The 20,889-nt window shown below is 51.7% G+C and overlaps 1 protein-coding gene across 2 annotated transcripts in view; it reads right to left on the bottom strand.

Annotated features, from left to right (window-relative positions):
• XIAP (X-linked inhibitor of apoptosis) overlaps positions 1 to 262 on the bottom strand; it is a 185,627-nt gene extending 185,365 nt beyond the window's left edge. Inside the window, exon 1 of one of the 2 annotated variants that reach the window (XM_029607867.1) lies at positions 169 to 262. The gene's annotated coding sequence lies outside the window, so the exon portion shown is untranslated. The remainder of the gene's footprint in view (positions 1 to 168) is intronic. The other variant, XM_029607868.1, reaches the window with a different exon arrangement.
• Between the last annotated feature and the right edge of the window lie 20,627 nt (positions 263 to 20,889).

The raw sequence follows: 20,889 nt of genomic DNA, 5'->3' as shown, positions 1-20,889 counted from the left end.
TCTTTAATAATATTTAGCCCGATATATTTTAGCAATAAAAGAAGATAAATCCTCTATTATTCTAAAATATCCGCAACCACAGTTCAAGGAGCTACTTATAACATATCGGCACTGCTTTATTCTGGAGGGTGAAGGAAACGATCCTTGAGCCCTCCCGCCTCCACTTACCTCCTCCCCTGCCCGATCCCCAGCCAGACTCCTCTTCGCCGCACCCTCGTCCCCGTTCCGCTGACTGCCCAAGGAAATTGCTGACTTTTTCCCGAGCTCCGCCTCCCAGCTCTAACGGAAGCCGGGAAGGGCCGGGCCAAACCAGGTCGTTGAGGAGCGCATATGTAGCAGCTCATGCCCCGGGGCGCACCACTCTGTTACAATTGCCGCTGGGGAGGAAGACGAGATATAGCGGGCGGTGGGTCTGGAAGCAGTGCGATGTGAGGGTTACATTGGTTACATTTCACCAAAATAAAAATAACTGCATATCTGTGTAATCCCAGAAAAGAACATAAGACTTGCCATACTGGGTCAGACCAAAGGTCAATCAAGCCCCGTATTCTGTTTCCAACAGTGGCCAAGCAGGTCACAAGTACCTGGCTGGATCCCAAGTTATAGATTCTAAGGGGGTCATTTTTCAAAAAGCAATAAGGCGTTTTCGCATGAGTTAAGGGCTTATCGCATGCGAAAAGCCCTTACCGCATGTAGTATGTCTCCTAACCATGTCTCCTAACCTTTAGGAAAAGACTCAAGACATGGCTTTTCAGACAAGCCTTCTCGAACTCTACCTAATATCACCATAAACAAACTCTCTACTCAGAGACTGTACATATGAGACTCCATATTTATATTGAACTTTTGTATATAATTATTCTCCTCTATCTCTTTCTATTTCTTACATTCCCAGTTCATTAGCCCTTGTTAATTGTAACTGCTTCTCTTCATCACGTTATTTATGTTTTTTGGTTGTATTATCCGCACCCCTGTTTTCTGTAAACCGACATGATGTGAACGAGTTCATGAATGCCGGTATAAAAAAACCTTAAATAAATAAATAAATAAATGTAGTCCATCAAGCTAGGTTGAGAGAACCTTGCCCAAATCTCATCTTGGAGTGAGTTTCCTCACTCAGAAGGCCAGCAAATCTTCACAAGAGACCACTGTTCTGTTCGTAGGTATCACATAGAATGTCAAAGTGGCCCCTAACCCCCTACACTCTTACCTAATCCCCACCTCGAGTTACTAGGTGGGCCTACCATAGGGATACAAATACCTACCTATGGGCCATGATATTATCGCATGCGGTACCTACCGCATTTTGATAAATCCACCCCTAAGCTGCTTATCCCAAGAATAAGCAGTGGATTTCTGAAACTCTACCTGTTACAAAACCGGGCCGGGCCCCGGTTTCCCCGCTTACAGGAGCCCCGCGAACCCCAGAGCCAGAATCGCTGCCTGCCGCAGCTCCTGCACAGCGTTGGAGACGCTGCTGACTCCCGTCACTGGCCCCGTCCCCTAGACGCGCACGCACACGCAGGGGGGGGCTAGTTCTTATAGGGGCCAGCGCGGGAAACGGTCAGGAAGTACCTGGGATGACGTCAGACGCCCCAGGGTATTTTTACCCTGCACCTACACCTCTCCAGTGCCTTGCAACAAGGTTCCTGGTGTGGTGTGTTGTTGCTGAGTTCCTGATTTGTTCTTCGTCCTGCTTCTGCCTTCCCTTCGCTGTTTGATTCTTCTGGACTTGACCCGTGGACCGGCTTTGGATCGCTCTCTGGCTTCGACTCGTGGACTGGCTTTGGACCGCTCTCTGGCTTCGACCCGTGGACTGGCTTTGGACCGCTCTCTGGTTACTGACCCCTGGACTGGCTGCGGACCGCGCTTGGACTCCGATTCCTGGACCGACTTCTGGATTCCCTACGACCTGCTGGAGGCGCCAGCCGTCCGGAGCCACAACCTGCAGGAGGCGCCTGCATCCGGACCACCCTCACCTTCAGGAAGTCGCCTAAGTCCCAGCGGACGTGTCCCTATGGGCTCCTCCTGGGGGGACTTCGGCTTCCAGGGAGAATCTCCTAAAGTCCCAGCGGCTGGACTCCTAAGGGTTCCTCCCGGGGGAGTGCCAGTCTCCAGGGCGAAGAGTCTTCTACCACTCAGGTCCAACATCGTCCATCCGTTCAGTGGGGATCTAGTCCTTGGTCGCAAAGGACTTCACCTTAGTCCTGTGTGTCAGCCAGCACTGAGCTTCCGAACCGCCTCCTGGTTGGGACATTCGCTGTGGACCTCTACAGCACTCCATCTTCTGTTCCAACCAGCCCAAGGGTCCACGAACGTAACAATTTGCAAGGCCATGGACCCGGCGGACCTTGCAGGCCTGAAGGCCATTCCCAGCATTGCCCAGAGACTGCAACAACAGCAAGCATGCCTTGACACTCTGACAGCCACAGTACAAACCTTAGCCGACCGTGTTGGTGGAGCCTCGGCCGCTAGTCCCAATGTACTCGGAGCTGGGGTCTCTACTACCGCTTCTGCCCCAATCCAGATGCCAGTACCTACACGATTCTCAGGAGACACGAAGCTTTGCCGAGGTTTCTTGAACCAGTGTTATATCCGGTTCGACCTCCCGCTTCAGTTCCCAACGGATCGGGTCAAAACCAGCTTTATTATTTCCTTTCTGGATGGGAGACCTTTGGCCTGGGCTTCCAACCTTTTGGAGCGCCAGGATCCTCGTTTGAATAACCTGGTACACTTAATTTCTGCTTTTCGGCAAGTCTTTGACGAGGCCGCCCGTAAACCCACCGCTGCTTCTGAACTACTACAGCTACGGCAGGGCAACCGGCCCTTAGCCGACCATGCCATGGACTTCCAGACCCTCGCTGCCGAATTAAATTGGGGAAGTGACAATTTACACAGCATCTTTCTGGAAAGTCTTTCCTCGAGATTACAAGACGAGTTGGCGGCTCGAGATCTTCCCGATGATATGAACGAATTGATTGAATTAGCAGGACGAGTGGACCGTCGCATACAACGTCGCTTTCGGGAGCGGAGAGCACCCCATAGAACTGATACCACTGGACCCGCTTCCGTACACCATGGAAGTTCACCTCCAGCACCTTCGAGGTCCCAGGATGTCGAACCCATGCAGGTGGGCCGAGGGCCGCTCTCCCAAGAGGAGAGAAGAAGACGTCGCTCGCTGGGCCTGTGTCTGTACTGCGGAGGCAGGGGCCACTTCCTTGCCCGTTGCAGAAAATGTCCGGGAAACGCTCAGACCTAGGGACGGTGGGGGAGCTAACCCTAGGTCACGCCACCACAGACTCCCCATGCTTTGTTCCGGTAACGCTGCTACTCCCAGACAGGGAGTTCGAGACTCAAGCCTTAATTGACTCAGGGGCCGGGGAGAGTTTCATCCTCCAGGAGCTGGTGCAGCAACTCCAGATTGGGATACAACCTCAAGAATCTCCGCTTCGGATATCTTCTATCCAGGGGAAACTTCTGCCAGGTACCATTGCCACACGTACTTCGCCTCTTGTGTTACGTACGGGCATCTTGCACCAGGAAGAGATTTCATTCCTCGTCTTAGAGAGATCCATGCATCCGATCATCTTGAGATTGCCCCGGCTTAGGAAACATTCTCCCGTCATTGCTTGGGATTCTCTCCAGTTGGCGTCCTGGGGTCATACCTGTTTTAGTACCTGTCTAACGGACCTACCTTGCGCCCCGGTGGCACTGCTGACAACATCGCTGGCGCTACCCCCTCAGTACCGGGAGTTCTATGATGTTTTTTCTAAGGAGAAAGCTGAAATTCTTCCGGAACATCGCCCATTTGACTGCGCTATCAACCTCTTGCCTGGTGCCACTCCACCGCGAGGCCGGGTTTATCCATTATCCCTTCCAGAGACTCAAGCCCATGTCCACTTACATCCGGGAGAATCTGAAGCGAGGATTCATTCAGCCCTCTAAGTCCCCAGCCGGGGCAGGCTTCTTCTTTGTAGCAAAGAAAGATGGGTCGCTCCGCCCCTGCATCGACTACCGCGGCCTGAACAGCATCACCCGGAGATCGGTACCCACTGCCTCTGATACCGGAGCTCCTGGACAGATTACAGGGGGCTAAAATTTTTACTAAATTGGACCTGCGGGGAGCTTATAACCTGGTGAGAATTCATCCCGGCGACGAATGGAAGACCGCTTTCAATACGAGGGACGGCTATTATGAATACCTGGTTATGCTATTTGGACTCTGTAACGCCCCGGCGGTTTTTCAAAACCTCATGAATGAGGTTCTTAGGGACATGTTACATTCTTCGGTCATCGTCTACCTTGATGACGTCCTTATTTACTCCAAGGACCTAGTGACGCACCGACAACATGTTCGACAGGTACTGCTAAAGCTTCGAGAGAACAAACTCTACGCTAAATTTGAGAAATGTGTTTTCGAGCAAGAGTCATTACCTTTCTTAGGATATATCGTGTCATCCACCAGCTTTCTGATGGACCCCAAGAAGGTTGCTGCAATCAAGACCTGGCCACAACCGCAGGGGGTGAAAGCACTCCAACGTTTCCTGGGGTTCGCCAATTTTTATCGGCAATTTATACCGCAATATTCTCAGAAGGTGGCTCCTTTAACCGCTCTCACCAAGAAGGGGGCGGATGCCAGGAATTGGCCGACCTTGGCCATACAGGCCTTTCATGACTTGAAAGAGGCATTTCTCCAGGACACCTGCCTGCGCCATCCTGACCCCCAACATCAGTTCATCGTAGAGGTGGATGCTTCGGATACTGCTGTGGGGGCAGTTCTAAGCCAGCTATCTGCCAAAGGTAAACTTCTGCCCTGTTCATTCTATTCTCGTAAATTTTCCCCAGCTGAGAGGAACTATGGCATTGGAGATAAAGAGCTACTGGCGATTAAGCTGGCTTTCAATGAGTGGCATCAGTGGCTGGAGGGAGCGCTGCATTCAGTTATCGTTTACACCGATCACAAAAATCTCGAGTATTTGTGTCGGGCCCAACGCCTCAATCCGCGGCAGGCAAGATGGGCCCTCTTTTTCAGTCGCTTCAATTTTTCTCTTCGATACAGACCAGCAGCTAAGAACATACGAGCGGACGCGCTCTCTTGGACATCAGAACCCGAAGATGCAGATAACCCGCCTCAATACATCCTGGACCCAGCCAAGGTCTTGTTAGCAGTTTCCGAGGTGGCTCCAGCGGGAAAGACAGTGGTTCCCACGCATTCTCGAAAGAAGGTCTTAGCCTGGGCTCACGATTCGTTGACTGCCAGACATCCAGGTATCACCCGGACTCTAGAACTCCTGACCAAATTCTACTGGTGGCCTCGAGTGAAGGAGGACGTACGACAGTATGTCCAGTTGTGTCCCAACTGTGCTCAACACAAGCCGTTCCATGGACGCCCCTGGGGACTTTTGCAGCCACTGCCCACTCCTACAGAACCGTGGACCCACCTCTCCACCGACTTCATTGTGGATTTGCCCGTTTCGGATGACAAGATGGTGATCTGGGTTACAGTCGACCGCTTTTCTAAGATGGCTCATTTCGTGCCTCTCGCCAAGCTACCCTCGGCGCCGGAACTGGCCAACCTCTTTATACATCATGTATTACGTTTACATGGTCTACCATTGCATATTTCCTCCGACCGTGGGCCGCTGTTTACGGCCAAGTACTGGAGATCCTTGTGCAGGAAATTTGGGGTGCGCTTGGACTTTACTACAGCCTTCCACCCACAGGCCAATGGCCAGGTTGAACGGACCAACCGGACATTGAAGGCCTTTCTTCGCGCATTTGTTGGGGACTTGCAAGATGACTGGGTCACCCTTTTACCTTGGGCCGAATTTTCCTACAATCGTCATAAGCATTCAGCTACCGACCAGTCTCCGTTACAGCTTGTTTATGGAAAAACCCCTAGGCCTCCTTTGCCGTTGCCTCTATCAGTTACCTCTCCGGCGGCCCAGCTCACCGCCCAGCAGCTGCACTCCCTATGGACTTCCACTCAGGAGACGCTCCGACTTGCCTCGGCTAAAGCGAAAAAGTATGCCGACCGCCGAAGACGGCCAGCTCCAATCTTCCTCCCAGGCAGTAAAGTTTGGTTAAGTACCAAGAATCTTTGCCTACGGATCCCGTCTATGCGATTAGCTCCCAAGTATGTGGGTCCATTCACGGTCTTGGAACGGGTAGGGGCAGTAGCCTACCGTCTACGTTTACCGTCCACTCTGCGGATACATAACGTATTTCACGTATCCTTGCTTAAACCGTTGGTGCTCTCTCCCTTCCATAACACACCTCCCGTGCCTACTACCACCGAAGCTGAAGGAGATGGCATTTATACTGTAAAGGAGGTTTTGGACATCCGATTCCATCGCCGCCTGTGGGAGTACCTCCTCTCCTGGGAGGGATATGGTCCTGAGGAAAACTCCTGGGAGCCAGCCTCCAATATTTTGGATAAGAACCTTCTTCATCAGTTTCACGTTGACCATCCGGGGAAACCCAAGCCTCCAGGGAGGGGGCGTAAGGGGGGGGGGTACTGTTACAAAACCGGGCCGGGGCCCGGTTCCCCTGCTTACCCTGAGGCAGCTCCGGTCGGATAGAGGAGCCCCGAGAACCCCAGAGCCGGAATCGCTGCCTGCCGCAGCTCCTGCACAGCGTCGGAGACGCTGCCGACTCCCGTCGCTGGCCCCGCCCCCTAGACGCGCACACGCGGGGAGGGGGAGCTAGCTCTTATAGGGGCCAGCATGGGAAAAGGTCAGGAAGTGCCTGGGATGACGTCAGACGCCCCAGGGTATTTTTACCCTGCACCTACACCTCTCCAGTGCCTTGCAACAAGGTTCCTGGTGTGGTGTGTTGTTGCTGAGTTCCTGATTTGTTCTTCGTCCTGCTTCTGCCTTCCCTTCGCTGTTTGATTCTTCTGGACTTGACCCGTGGACCGGCTTTGGATCGCTCTCTGGCTTCGACTCGTGGACTGGCTTTGGACCGCTCTCTGGCTTCGACCCGTGGACTGGCTTTGGACCGCTCTCTGGTTACCGACCCCTGGACTGGCTGCGGACCGCGCTTGGACTCCGATTCCTGGACAGACTTCTGGATTCCCTACGACCTGCTGGAGGCACCAGCCGTCCGGAACCACGACCTGCAGGAGGCGCCTGCATCCGGACCACCCTCACCTTCAGGAAGTTGCCTAAGTCCCAGCGGCCGTGTCCCTACGGGCTCCTCCTGGGGGGACTTCGGCTTCCAGGGTGAATCTCCTAAAGTCCCAGCGGCTGGACTCCTAAGGGCTCCTCCCGGGGGAGTGCCGGTCTCCAGGGCGAAGAGTCTTCTACCACTCAGGTCCAACATCGTCCATCCGTTTAGTGGGGATCTAGTCCTTGGTCGCAAAGGACTTCACCTTAGTCCTGTGTGTCAGCCAGCACCAAGCCTCTGAACCGCCTCCTGGTTGGGACATTCGCTGTGGACCTCTACAGCACTCCATCTTCTGTTCCAACCAGCCCAAGGGTCCATGAACGTAACACTACCTTAATGATTAATGCATTTTTCTTCCAGGTACTTGTCCAAACCTTTTTTTAAACACAGCTACACTAATAGCTTTCATCATATCCTCTGGCAACAAATTCCAGAGCTTAATTATACATTGAATAAAAAAAAAAACTTTTCTTATTTTAAATGTATTACCTAGTAACTTCATTTGTGTCCCCTGGTCTTTGTACTTTTCATAATATGGGTAGCCAGGACTGACACTTCTGCCCAGGCCTGCTCCTTTACAACCGAATGAATACACATACAACAGATTTGGGAGTCAACAGGCCACAGCTTTATTAAACATCCCCAGAGCCCGAGCCATGCAAATGTAACAATGAATTCCCCCATTTTCACCCATCTGCCATAAACCAGCAAGATGGGCAACCCAGGCTATCCCAACCTGCAATCTGTGTAAACCCAGGCTATCCCAGCCTGCCAGATGGGCGCACCCAGGCTATCCCAGCCTGTATGAAGCGCCCATCTTTTATCGAATCCCTCGACTGCCACCACCATCAAGCAAGGAGCCGATTAGATCGACCCCCGCCACTGTCCAGCAAGGAGCTGTACCAGCAACAACTGCACCCAGTTGTTTGGCTAGGGACCCCTGACCTACCTCATGTCAGGTCAGACATGTCAACCAAGGCGTAACCCCCCCCCCCCCCCCCCCAAATCGGCTCGGGCTACCTGCTACCCCCCTATTGAAGCTGCGACAACGATAAAGCCCCTTTTTCCCAACCAATAACAACAGGGGGGCGGGTGGGATGCAGCGCTGAAGACCCAGCCGCGGACAGAAAGCTGCCCCGCGGAACGATGGGTAAACCCCCTCCCCGACTCCTCCCACCCCCCAGTTAAACCAACCATGGGAACCAATCGGCTCCCTCCACAAGGTGGTTTGAAACAAACCACCCAATCCCTGCCCTGCTGGGCTCGCAGAGCCTGTGCGGCTGGCCGGCCACCTGAAGCCTCCCCTCCCCTCCCCCCCGGATCCGAACATGCCAGGTTTGCATAAGCGAGCCTGGCACCATATTACCACGGCCGGGCAGGCATGAAGCCTACCCGACCTCACATAATATGGGTAGCCAGGACTGACGCTTCTGCCCAGGCCCGCCCCTTTACAACCGGCCACAGCTTTATTATACACCCCCAGAGCCTGAGCCATGCAAATGTAACAATGAATTCCCCCATTTTCACTCATCCGCCATAAACCAGCAAGATGGGCAACCCAGGCTATCCCAGCCTGCAATCCATGTAAACCCAGGCTATCCCAGCCTGCCAGATGGGCGCACCCAGGCTATCCCAGCCTGTATGAAGTGCCCATCTTTTATCGAATCCCTCGACTCCCACCACCATCAAGCAAGGAGCCGATTAGATCGACCCCCGCCACTGTCCAGCAAGGAGCTGTACCAGCAACAACTGCACCCAGTTGTTTGGCTAGGGACCCCTGACCTACCTCATGTCAGGTCAGACATGTCAACCAAGGCGTAACCCCCCCCCCCCCAAATCGGCTCGGGCTACCTGCTACCCCCCCATTGAAGCTGCGACAACGATAAAGCCCCTTTTTCCAACCAATAACAACAGGAGGGCGGGTGGGATGCAGCGCTGAAGACCCAGCCGTGGACAGAAAGCTGCCCCGCGGAACAATGGGTAAACCCCCTCCCCGACTCCTCCCACCCCCCAGTTAAACCAACCATGGGAACCAATCGGCTCCCTCCACAAGGTGGTTTGAAACAAACCACCCAATCCCTGCCCTGCTGGGCTCGCAGAGCCTGTGCGGCTGGCCGGCCACCTGAAGCCTCCCCTCCCCTCCCCTCCCCCCCGGATCCGAACATGCCAGGTTTGCATAAGCGAGCCTGGCACCATATTACCACGGCCGGGCAGGCATGAAGCCTACCCGACCTCACATAATATGGGTAGCCAGGACTGACGCTTCTGCCCAGGCCCGCCCCTTTACAACCGGCCACAGCTTTATTATACACCCCCAGAGCCTGAGCCATGCAAATGTAACAATGAATTCCCCCATTTTCATTCATCCGCCATAAACCAGCAAGATGGGCAACCCAGGCTATCACAGCCTGCAATCCATGTAAACCCAGGCTATCCCAGCCTGCCAGATGGGCGCACCCAGGCTATCCCAGCCTGTATGAAGCACCCATCTTTTATCGAATCCCCCGACTCCCGCCACCATCAAACAAGGAGCCGATTAGATCGACCCCCGCCACCGTCCAGCAAGGAGCCGTACCAGCAACAACTGCACCCAGTTGTATGGCTAGGGACCACTGACCTGCCCCCTGTCAGGTCAGACATCAGTCAACCAAGGCATAAACCCCCCCCCAGTCGGCTCGGGCTACCTGCCACAGGCGCAGGTAAGAATTATCTGTGACCCCCAAAGATGCAGCCAGGACCCCCATGAAGAATACATTCCACAGCCTCCTGCAGCGAGTTCAAGAATAAATCCAAACCAATAAAGGATAAATGTACCCCATCCCTACGGAAGAGACCCACGACCAGATCCCAGAACCAATCATGCTGAATATGAAACCCCCAATCGAAGTCAACCAAGAACTGATCTGTTGATTGGCCTTGGCCCAACATCGAATTCAAATATTTTTCTTGATCGCTACAAGACAAGGAATTATGTCAGACCAACAGAGAACCATAGCAGGCAGCAGAAAAGAAATGCACATTAAATCTCTGCGCACCATGCCAACGAATCATTGGCCAGACATCTTACCCCAATCATTCCCCCCAAGGTGAATAATCAAAATATCCAGGGGGGCTAAGACAATCCAGCCCCTGCCGCAAACACAATAACAACTCCCCCCAACACATCCCCCTCCGCCCCAACCAACAGAAGGACACTCCACGACCCCCCCAAGTCCAGGTGTGTCCCATAAGGGCGCCCTTGATCATGTGAATAGGCCCAGGCCTCATAGGAGTGTCCCACAATCTATACGATTATCTCGCAGCGGACTGCACCTGCAAAGAGATAACAATTAATATCCTGTGCGATTAAGGAGACCCCTTGCGCACATACCTAGTGAAAGCATCCAACTTCCACCTCCCTATTTGTTGGATCACTCCACCTAACAGACCGGAGATTGCTGCAGAAGTGGCTGCCCCAATGCGAAATGAGTGAGTTCCGAAGTATCCATTCCTAGTGCAGCCAAGCAAGCCCACAAAACTGCCTCAAACTGATACTTCGTCAGCGGCCTCAAATCCCGATGAACAAGAAAGTGAACACCCCCCACAAGATGAATTCACCCAAAGGCAACACCATTAGCTACAGGGCAAATTCACAGATCCGGCACGGGATGGAGCACCACAGAGGACCCTCTGCCCAGCTGATCCGTCTTGGATCTGTAAATAAACAGAACAACTGAATCCGCACTAATACGCATGTGCTGAAATAGAAGCCCAGACACATCAGACCCCTTGGTCACCTGCGCAACCAACTCGCTAATGCGAAAGGCACCGAAAAATGCCCAGACAAAAGCCAGCCGGAACAGACAACATTCAAACTCGTTGTCACAAATATTGGACACACATCCCACAATCGGCACAGAATGTCCTTAGTAATGGGCAGGTGTTTGTCCCCCACCGGAAGGAGAACTGTGAGCCTAACCCGCCAGTAGCCGATGGATCAGGAACCGTCCCACCAGAAAACCCCAACCATGGTCCCTCATGAAGAATGAAAATCCAGCGAGGTGCCTGTAAACCGCTGTCCTGGAATCACCCGACCCTCTAGCCCTTTCGACAAACTGCACCAGTAGCTCATCAGAAACCGGACCCCACTGCCAGCCGTGACTTGCTAAGAAGGACACTACCTTGTTCGCAGACTTCACATAACAGTTCCACGTGGAAGGAGCTAGTTATGCCCGGAGCAGTTTCCATGCCTCCAGGTGCCGAAGCTCCAGAGGAAAGGTGGCACCAATGCTCCTTGCGGATCCACTTCTGATGCAAGCTCCCAAAACAAGGTCCACTTGCAATGAGAAAGAGAATCAGCGATAAAGTTAGCTACACCTGGGACATGCCTAGCCCATACAGTGATATTCAACCCCATGCAACGCAACACAAGCTTGCGCAGCAATTCCGAGACCAATATACACTTGGCTGCCTGTTTGTTGATTACCTCCACAACCCCCAGGTTATCGCACCAAAAGACCACCTTTCTGTCCTGAAGCCAAGAACCCCAAAGGACTACAGAAACCATGATCGGAAACAATTCCAAGAAGGTAATGTTCTTGGTGACACCCACCTCCTTCCAATCCTCCAGCCAAACAGCCACGCACCAGACGCCCCGGAAATAGGCACCAAAACCCACTGAACCAGCAGCATCGGTAAACAGTTCCACATCATGATTAGATACTGCCTCATTTTGCCACAGCGAACAACTGTTGAAATCAGCCAAGAAACGGTCCCAGATCAACAAGTCTTCTCGCAACCGCCGAGTAATGCAAATCCGATGTCCCACTTTTTCGCAATCCGGTCATACTGTAACTCAGCCTATGGAGAAAAACCCTGGCCATAGGGATCATTTGACACGCAAAGATGAGACTCCCCACCAAGGACTGCATCTGACGCAGAGTCAACGTCTTGGCTCGCACAGCCCGGGACACAAGGTCCCATAACACTACTACTTTGTTAGCAGGTAGTCGCAAAGTCATTTCGACCGAATCCAGTTCAATGCCCAGGAAGACCAAACAAGTACAGGGGTCCTCCATCTTACCCTCAGCTATGGGAATCCCGAATTCTGCAGCCATACTCTGAAAACAATGTAATAAATGTAAATGTGTTTTTGTAAAGGTGTTTTTATAAATTGTCCCACTTTCTTCTTCTTCTTCCTATTCTCCCAGTTGTATTCTTCCCTGTTTATTGTAACTACAATTCCTGCACCTGTTTAGTTGCTCAAGTTCTCTGTTCAACGCACAACTTGTTAAATGTAAACCGGTTTGATGCGACCCCTGGTCGTGAAAGCCGGTATAGAAAATAGCAAAATAAATAAATAAATAAATAACTGCAAACACGTTACCGAAGATGCATCATTCACAAACAGGAAGTCGTCCAGGTAATGAACAAGGTTTGCTATCCCAGTTCTTTCAGCCACTACCCAATGAACAAAGGAGTTAAAAGCTTCGAAATAAGCACAAGCAATGGAACATCCCATAGGCAGGCACGTATCGAAGTAAAATGCATCCTGAAAATGAAAACCCAGCAACAAAAAACATTCGGTGTGGATCGGGAGAAGCCAGAAGGCAGACTCTATGTCCACCTTGGCCTTCAAGGCCCCCATGCCACAATGATGAACCATTGCTATCGCCGTCTCAAAAGACACGTACCGCACCGTACAGAGATCCTTTGGAATGTAGTCATTTATTGGATAACCCTCTGGGAAGGAGAGGTTGTGAATCAGGCGGAACTTACCCGGTTCCTTCTTCGGTACCACCGCCAAAGGAGAAAAAAAACATATCATCTATTGGAGGGACCAGGAAAGGACCCACAATTCATCCCAGAGCAATCTCACTTTACAATTTTGCCATGACCACGTGAGCCAATTTACGAACCAACGGACAATTCCGGCCCCCGCCAACCCCAACCGGTCCCTCAAAAGGGATATGAAAACCTTGTTCAAAACCTCTCAACAAAAGATGAGCAACCTCCACCTTTGGGTACCTACCCAGCCATGACAGCATGGCATCCAAACGGACAGGGGTAGGAGCTATCCTCGAAACTTCACTTAGGGGGGTTCTTAGGAACGACACAGCTCCCAATCCCACCACCTGCTTGTTTCGGACACTTGGAGGCAGGGTGACCCAATCCACAGCTGGAACATGCATGTTTAAACTTGCAATCGGGAAAATTGCATGCTGAATGATTGTAGTTCCAACACATATCGGGGAAGCCGACCCCCACTCAAATGCCGCCCTCTGAACCTGCACCGGACCGAAAGGACTGCACTCCGGATCCACTAGAAACTCTATCCAGAGTGGATGACGTCACTGCGCACGCCGGCAGCTTGAGCCCGAGCCGCTCCATCCCTGCTCCTAAAATCAAGCTCCATCGGCAGCCCCAGGCCTCGGTTTTGGCTGAAAATCAGCGAATCCACTGCCCTAGGCACTACAATGACTGCAGTAAGAAAAAAAGCCGATCTTAAGCGGTTCTCATATTTTACGGCCGCGGCAAAAACTGAGGCAGTGCAGGGAGACAAAATGGCGGACGGGGCCGAATCCTCCTCAGAGACGGCATCGGACGGCACTTTAGAGACTCCGGGGCAAGGGGATGGCCAGATCCCTACACGGGCGGAATTTAAGGCCTGGTTTGGGGCTTTTCACGATGACATGGCCCAGTACAGACAGGAAATGGAAGATCTGATGGCAGGCATTAAATCAGAGGTTACAGAGCTCCAGCACCACGTGGAAGCTATAGATGACAGCCTAGAGGAGCATCAAACCTCAATCCAAGCTTTAAGCGAGGACAACCAAAAAATCAAAGACCAACAAGAGGACTTGTCCCGGCATCTGGAGGACATGGAAAACAGGCTACGAAGGTCTAATCTCCGCTTTCGGGGTATCCCAGAGGAGGCAGAATTCTCAGAAAGCTCCCAGGTTGTGCAAGATATCTGCACTCAGCTGCTGGGAGCAGGTGTTGTGTACGGGTGGTTTAGTGTGCCCATGGGCCTCAGCCCGACCCAGACCTTCTGGACCAAGCCAAGGGTTGATGGTGGCCCCGCATGGCTGACGGTCTACCCTCTGCCAGGCCGGCAAGCTCCCATGGCCAAACATCCAAGGATGTTGGAAGGTGAATGGTCCTCCGACCATTCCGGGCCCTTTCGGACCTGCTGCGAGCAGCATGGAGCAGCAGGCCTGGCCTGAGGTTGAGGGCAGACGGGCCTTGACATGAAGACACTGAGGTTGATGCAACGGCATCACATGGCACGAAGACACTTGGCTGAAGACATGACACCAGGGCTATAAATACGTGACACCAGGATCAATGCAGACGGCATCGCAGACGAGACACTTGGGATCGATGCGGACGGCATCGCAGACAAGACACTTGGGATCGATGCGGACGGCATCGTAGACGAGACACTTGGAATCCACATAGGCAACACCAGACATGGACATTGGCACTGTCTCTCAGGGCGCCCTACTCAGACCACCTGCGGGACTGAGTCGCGGACCACCCTGTCCGTTACGCGCCCTACACAGCCCCAAGGCTGGTCACAGACCACGATGGGAGCGGGACAGCACAGGAAGACACATCCGGGACATGACGGCTCAGGAGCACAGGACAACCGTCCACCGGCAGGCAGTCCACCCAGGAATACTGCATCTGAGGGACCCCCGGCCTACCAGTACCAGAAGGCCCGAGAGCAAAGACAAGGCATGGCGAAGGCAAGAACATCCAGGAAGGCAGGAACACCAGGACGAGGAGGAACAAAGACACCTGGACATGGACATCAGGCACGAAGACATGGACATGAAGAACAAAAGCTCCACGAGAAGAAGACCTTACAACCAGCTCTGGCAGGCAGGAGCCTCCAGAGCGAAGACTCGACTACGATGCAAGGCCCTGGAATGAAGAACGGAGCAGCCGTTTATAGGGCTGGAGCAGGAAACAGTCATCTAGGTGGGGCCCAGACACTTCCTGTGTCTGGCCCTTTAAATACAGAAAGAAGACGCGGCCGCGCGCCTAATAGGAGCAGGGTTGTACAGGACCGTGGACAGTAGGGATGTGAATCGTTTTTTGACGATTTAAAATATCGTCCGATATATTTTAAATCGTCAAAAATCGTTAGGGCCACGATACAATACCAATTCCCCCGATTTATCGTCAAAAAATCGTAAATCGGGGGAAGGGGGAGGGCAGGAAAACCGGCACACTAAAACCCCCTAAAACCCACCCCCGACCCTTTACATTAAATCCCCCACCCTCCCGAACCCCCCCCCAAATGCCTTAAATTACCCTGGGGTCCAGCGGCGGTCCATAGCTAAATCGGGGGAAGGGGGAGGGCAGGAAAACCGGCACACTAAATCCCCCTAAAACCCACCCCCGACCCTTTAAATGAAATCGGGGAAAGGGGGAGGGCAGGAAAACCGGCACACTAAATCCCCCTAAAACCCACCCCCGACCCTTTAAATTAAATCCCCCCAAATGCCTTAAAGTACCCTGGGGTCCAGCAGCGGTCCGAAACGGGCTCCTGCTGTTGAAGCGTGTTGTCTTCAGCCGGCGCCATTTTGCAAAATGGCCGCCGCAAAATGGCGGCGGCCATAGACCAACACGATTCGACCGCAGGAGGTCGCTTCCGGACCCCCGCTGGACTTTTGGCAAGTCTTGTGGGGGTCAGGAGGCCCCCCCAAGCTGGCCAAAAGTCTCTGGGGGTCCAGCGGGCGTCCGGGAGCGATCTCCTGCCGCGAATCGTTTTCCGTACAGATAATGGCGCCGGCAGGAGATCGACTGCAGGAGGTCGTTCAGCGGAGGTCCGGAACCCTCGCTGAACGACCTCCTGCAGTCGATCTCCTGCCGGCGCCGGCCATGCCGCGTGGGCAGGCCGACAGCAGCGTCCTGCCGCGTCGGCGAAGAAAAGGCTGCAAGGGTAAGTGGCCTACTCGCGGGGGAACACGCGGGCAGAGCTAGTTCATAACAGCAGGCCAATCATCGGAAGGATCAATGGACATTTTGATAGACAGAGCCCACAGGACCCTGGGAGCTCCGAGGAATAATCAAGCACGGGACATTATAGCTTGCTTCCACAACTTTGCTATCAAGGAAAAAGTGCAGGGAGCCGCCAGGAAACAGGGAGCGCTGCTCTGGAAAGGCCATAAGATAGAAATCTTTCAAGGGAGGTGAAAGAAGCTATTTTAGCCAAAAGATCTTCATTCAAAAATTGGAAGAAGGATCCAACAGAAGAAAATAGGATAAAGCATAAACATTGGCAAGTTAAATGTAAGACATTGATAAGACAGGCTAAGAGAGAATTTGAAAAGAAGTTGGCTGTAGAGGCAAAAACTCACAGTAAAAACTTTTAAAAATATATCCAAAGCAGAAAGCCTGTGAGGGAGTCAGTTGGACCGTTAGATGATCGAGGGGTTAAAGGGTCACTTAGAGAAGATTAGGCCATCGCGGAAAGATTAAATGATTTCTTTGCTTCGGTGTTTACTGAAGAGGATATTGGGGAGGTACCCGTAATGGAGAAGGTTTTCATGGGTAATGATTCAGATGGACTGAATCAAATCACGGTGAACCTAGAAGATGTGGTAGGCTTGATTGACAAACTGAAGAGTAGTAAATCACCCAGACCGGATGGTATACACCCAAGAGTTCTGAAGGAACTAAAAAATGAAATTTCAGACCTATTACTAAAAATTTGTAACTTATCATTAAAATCATCCATTGTACCTGAAGACTGGAGGATAGCAAATGTAACCCCAATATGTAAAAAGGGCTCCAGGGGTGATCCGGGAAACTACAGACCAGTTAGCCTGACATCAGTGCCAGGAAAAATAGTGGAAAGTGTTCTAAACATCAAAATCACGGAACATATAGAAGGACATGGTTTAATGGAACAAAGTCAGCATGGCTTTACCCAGGGCAAGTCTTGCCTCACAAATCTGCTTCACTTTTTTGAAGGAGTTAATAAATATGTGGATAAAGGTGAACCGGTAGATATAGTATACTTGGATTTTCAGAAGGCGTTTGACAAAGTTCCTCATGAGAGGCTTCTAGGAAAAGTAAAAAGTCATGGCGTAGGTGGCGATGTCCTTTTGTGGATTGCAAACTGGCTAAAAGACAGGAAACAGAGAGTAGGATTAAATGGGCAATTTTCTCAGTGGAAGGGAGTGGACAGTGGAGTGCCTCAGGGATCTGTATTGGGACCCTTACTGTTCAATATATTTATAAATGATCTGGAAAGAAATACGACGAGTGAGATAATCAAATTTGCAGATGACACAAAATTGTTCAGAGTAGTTAAATCACAAGCAGATTGTGATAAATTGCAGGAAGACCTTGTGAGACTGGAAAATTGGGCATCCAAATGGCAGATGAAATTTAATATGGATAAGTGCAAGGTGATGCATATAGGGAAAAATAACCCATGCTATAATTACACAATGTTGGGTTCCATATTAGGTGCTACAACCCAAGAAAGAGATCTAGGTCTCATAGTGGATAACACATTGAAATCGTCGGTACAGTGTGCTGCGGCAGTCAAAAAAGCAAACAGAATGTTGGGAATTATAAGAAAGGGAATGGTGAATAAAACGGAAAATGTCATAATGCCTCTGTATCGCTCCATGGTGAGACCGCACCTTGAATACTGTGTACAATTCTGGTCGCCGCATCTCAAAAAAGATATAATTGCGATGGAGAAGGTACAGAGAAGGGCTACCAAAATGATAAGGGGAATGGAACAGCTCCCCTATGAGGAAAGACTAAAGAGGTTAGGACTTTTCAGCTTGGAGAAGAGACGACTGAGGGGGGGATATGATAGAGGTGTTTAAAATCATGAGAGGTCTAGAATGGGTAGATGTGAATCGGTTATTTACTCTTTCGGATAGTAGAAAGACTAGGGGGCACTCCATGAAGTTAGCATGGGGCACATTTAAAACTAATCTGAGAAAGTTCTTTTTTACTCAACGCACAATTAAACTCTGGAATTTGTTGCCAGAGAATGTGGTTCGTGCAGTTAGTATAGCTGTGTTTAAAAAAGGATTGGATAAGTTCTTGGAGGAGAAGTCCATTACCAATGGTTACATGGAATAGACTTAGCAATGGTTACATGGAATAGACTTAGTTTTTGGGTACTTGCCAGGTTCTTATGGCCTGGATTGGCCACTGTTGGAAACAGGATGCTGGGCTTGATGGACCCTTGGTCTGACCCAGTATGGCATTTTCTTATGTTCTTATGTTCTCTGAGGCGTTGTAACACTTGAACAACGTGCCGCCGGTGAGCGGCCAAGGTATCGGAAAAGATCAGGATATCGTCCAAATAGACTAGCACGCATTGGTACAGGAGGTTGTGGAGTATCTCGTTCATAGTATTCTGAAATACTGCGGGGGCATTACAGAGCCCGAACGGCATCACCAAGTACTCATAGTGGCCGTCATGGGTATTGAAGGCCATCTTCCATTCGTCGCCTTCCTTAATACAAATGAGGTTATAGGCCCCTCGGAGATCCAGTTTGGAGAAGATCCTCGCACCTGGCAGCCGGTCGAATAGCTCAGAGATGAGAGGCAGGGGATAACGGTCCTTGATCATTATGGCATTCAGGCCCCTGTAGTCAATGCAAGGGCGGAGCTTTGTGGATGAAAGGCTGTGGAGAAACTAAGCTTAACCTGGAAGCATTTACAGAGGGCTCTCCAGTAGCGGGCTACAAACTGCGAACCTCTGTCTGAAACGATATCCTGAGGGAGGCCGTGAAGCCTGAACATATGTTGGGCAAACAGGTGGGCCAACTCGGGTGCAGAGGGAAGCTTAGGCAGGGGAACCAGATGGACCATTTTAGAGAAACGGTCAACTGTGACCCAGACGACCGTATGTCCCTGGGATGGAGGCAGGTCAACTATGAAGTCTGTAGCTATATGGGTCCATGGTTCAGTGGGAACTGGAAGCGGGTGCAGGAGACCATATGGGGAGCCAGAGTTGGGTTTCTGGCGAGCATAGGTAGGGCAAGAAGCCACATACGAGGAGACGTCACGCCTGATGTTGGGCCACCAGTAATACCGGTTAACGAGCTCCAAGGTCCTCTCTTGTCCAGCGTGTCCTCCGATCAAGGAGTCGTGGGCCCAACGTAATGCCGTCAAACGGTCCCGGCGCGAGAGCACCGTCCGGTCTTGTGAGAGGACGGTCATTGCAGAGAGACGAACCTTAGCGGGGTCCAAGATGAATTGTGGTGGCTCAATGTCCTCCTCGGCACAAGAGGTGCGAGACAAGGCGTCTGCCCGGAGATTTTTAGCAGCAGGACGATACTGTACAACAAAGTCAAAATGACTGAAGAACAAAGCCCAGCAGACTTGACGGGGGTTCAGTCGTTGAGCCTGGGTCAGAAATTCCAAATTCTTATGATCCGTGTAAACGGTGGTGGTGTGTAAGGAACCTTCGAGCCACTGTCTCCATTCTTCGAAGGCGAGTTTAATGGCCAGCAACTCTTTATCCCCAATGGAATAATTACTTTCAGCGGCTGAGAACTTCCGGGAAAAGTACGAGCAAGGGAGAAGTTGACCAGTATCAGAGTGCTGGCTGAGAACCGCTCCTACTGCGATGCTGGAGGCATCAACCTCCACGATGAACGGTCGTGAAGGGTCCGGGTGTAGGAGACAGACATCCGAGAGGAAGGCCTCCTTGAGATCAGAGAAGGCTGCAATTGCAGCATCCGGCCAGTGCTTAACATCTGCTCCTTTCCGGGTCAAAGCTGTAAGAGGAGCCACACGGTGAGAGTACCGTGGAATAAAATGTCTATAAAAGTTCGCAAAGCCCAGGAAGCGCTGGAGGGCTTTGAGACCCGTGGGCTGGGGCCATTTTGTGATGGCGGCTACCTTTTCTGGGTCCATACAAAAGCCAGCTGCTGAGATAATATATCCCAGGAAAGGTAGAGATTCGGCTTAAAAAACGCATTTCTCCAGCTTGGCATATAGATGATTGGCCCGAAGGGCCTGAAGAACCTGGCAAACATGCTGGCGGTGAGAGTCTAAATCTTTGGAGTATATGAGGACATCATCCAAGTAGACTATTACGTGGGAATGGAGCATCTCTCGAAGCACCTCGTTCATGAGGTGCTGGAAGACGGCAGGGGCATTACAAAGCCCAAAGGGCATCACGAGGTACTCGTAATGCCCATCACGTGTGTTGAATGCCGTCTTCCACTCGTCTCCTGGGCGAATACGGACGAGATTATAGGCCCCTCTCAGGTCCAACTTGGTAAAGATGCGAGCCCCTTGGAGGTGGTCCAATAGTTCCGGTATGAGCGGCAATGGATAGCGGTCTCGCTTGGTAATGGCGTTGAGACCACGATAGTCAATACACGGTCGTAGCGAACCATCCTTTTTACCCACGAAAAAGAATCCAGCACCTGCCGGTGACCGGGATGGACGAATAAATCCCTTGGCTAGGTTCTCGGAGATGTACTGGGACATCGCCTTAGTCTCTGGCAGTGAGAGAGGATATACACGGCCACGAGGCGGTATGGTACCGGGAACCAGATAAATGGGACAGTCAAATGGTCTGTGTTCCGGGAGAATCTCCGCCATCTCCTTGGAGAAGACATCTTGGAAACTTTGGTAGGCCTCTGGCAGGAGATGCGCGGAACAGAGATGCAGAGAGTTGGGAGGACGAGGAAGACGTAAACATTGGTCAAAGCAGGCAGAACCCCAGATGACAAGCTGGAA

Source organism: Rhinatrema bivittatum, chromosome 6, assembly GCF_901001135.1.
Source record: "Rhinatrema bivittatum chromosome 6, aRhiBiv1.1, whole genome shotgun sequence".
Lineage (NCBI taxonomy): Eukaryota > Metazoa > Chordata > Amphibia > Gymnophiona > Rhinatrematidae > Rhinatrema > Rhinatrema bivittatum.
This window is presented reverse-complemented; position numbering and strand designations above follow the sequence as displayed.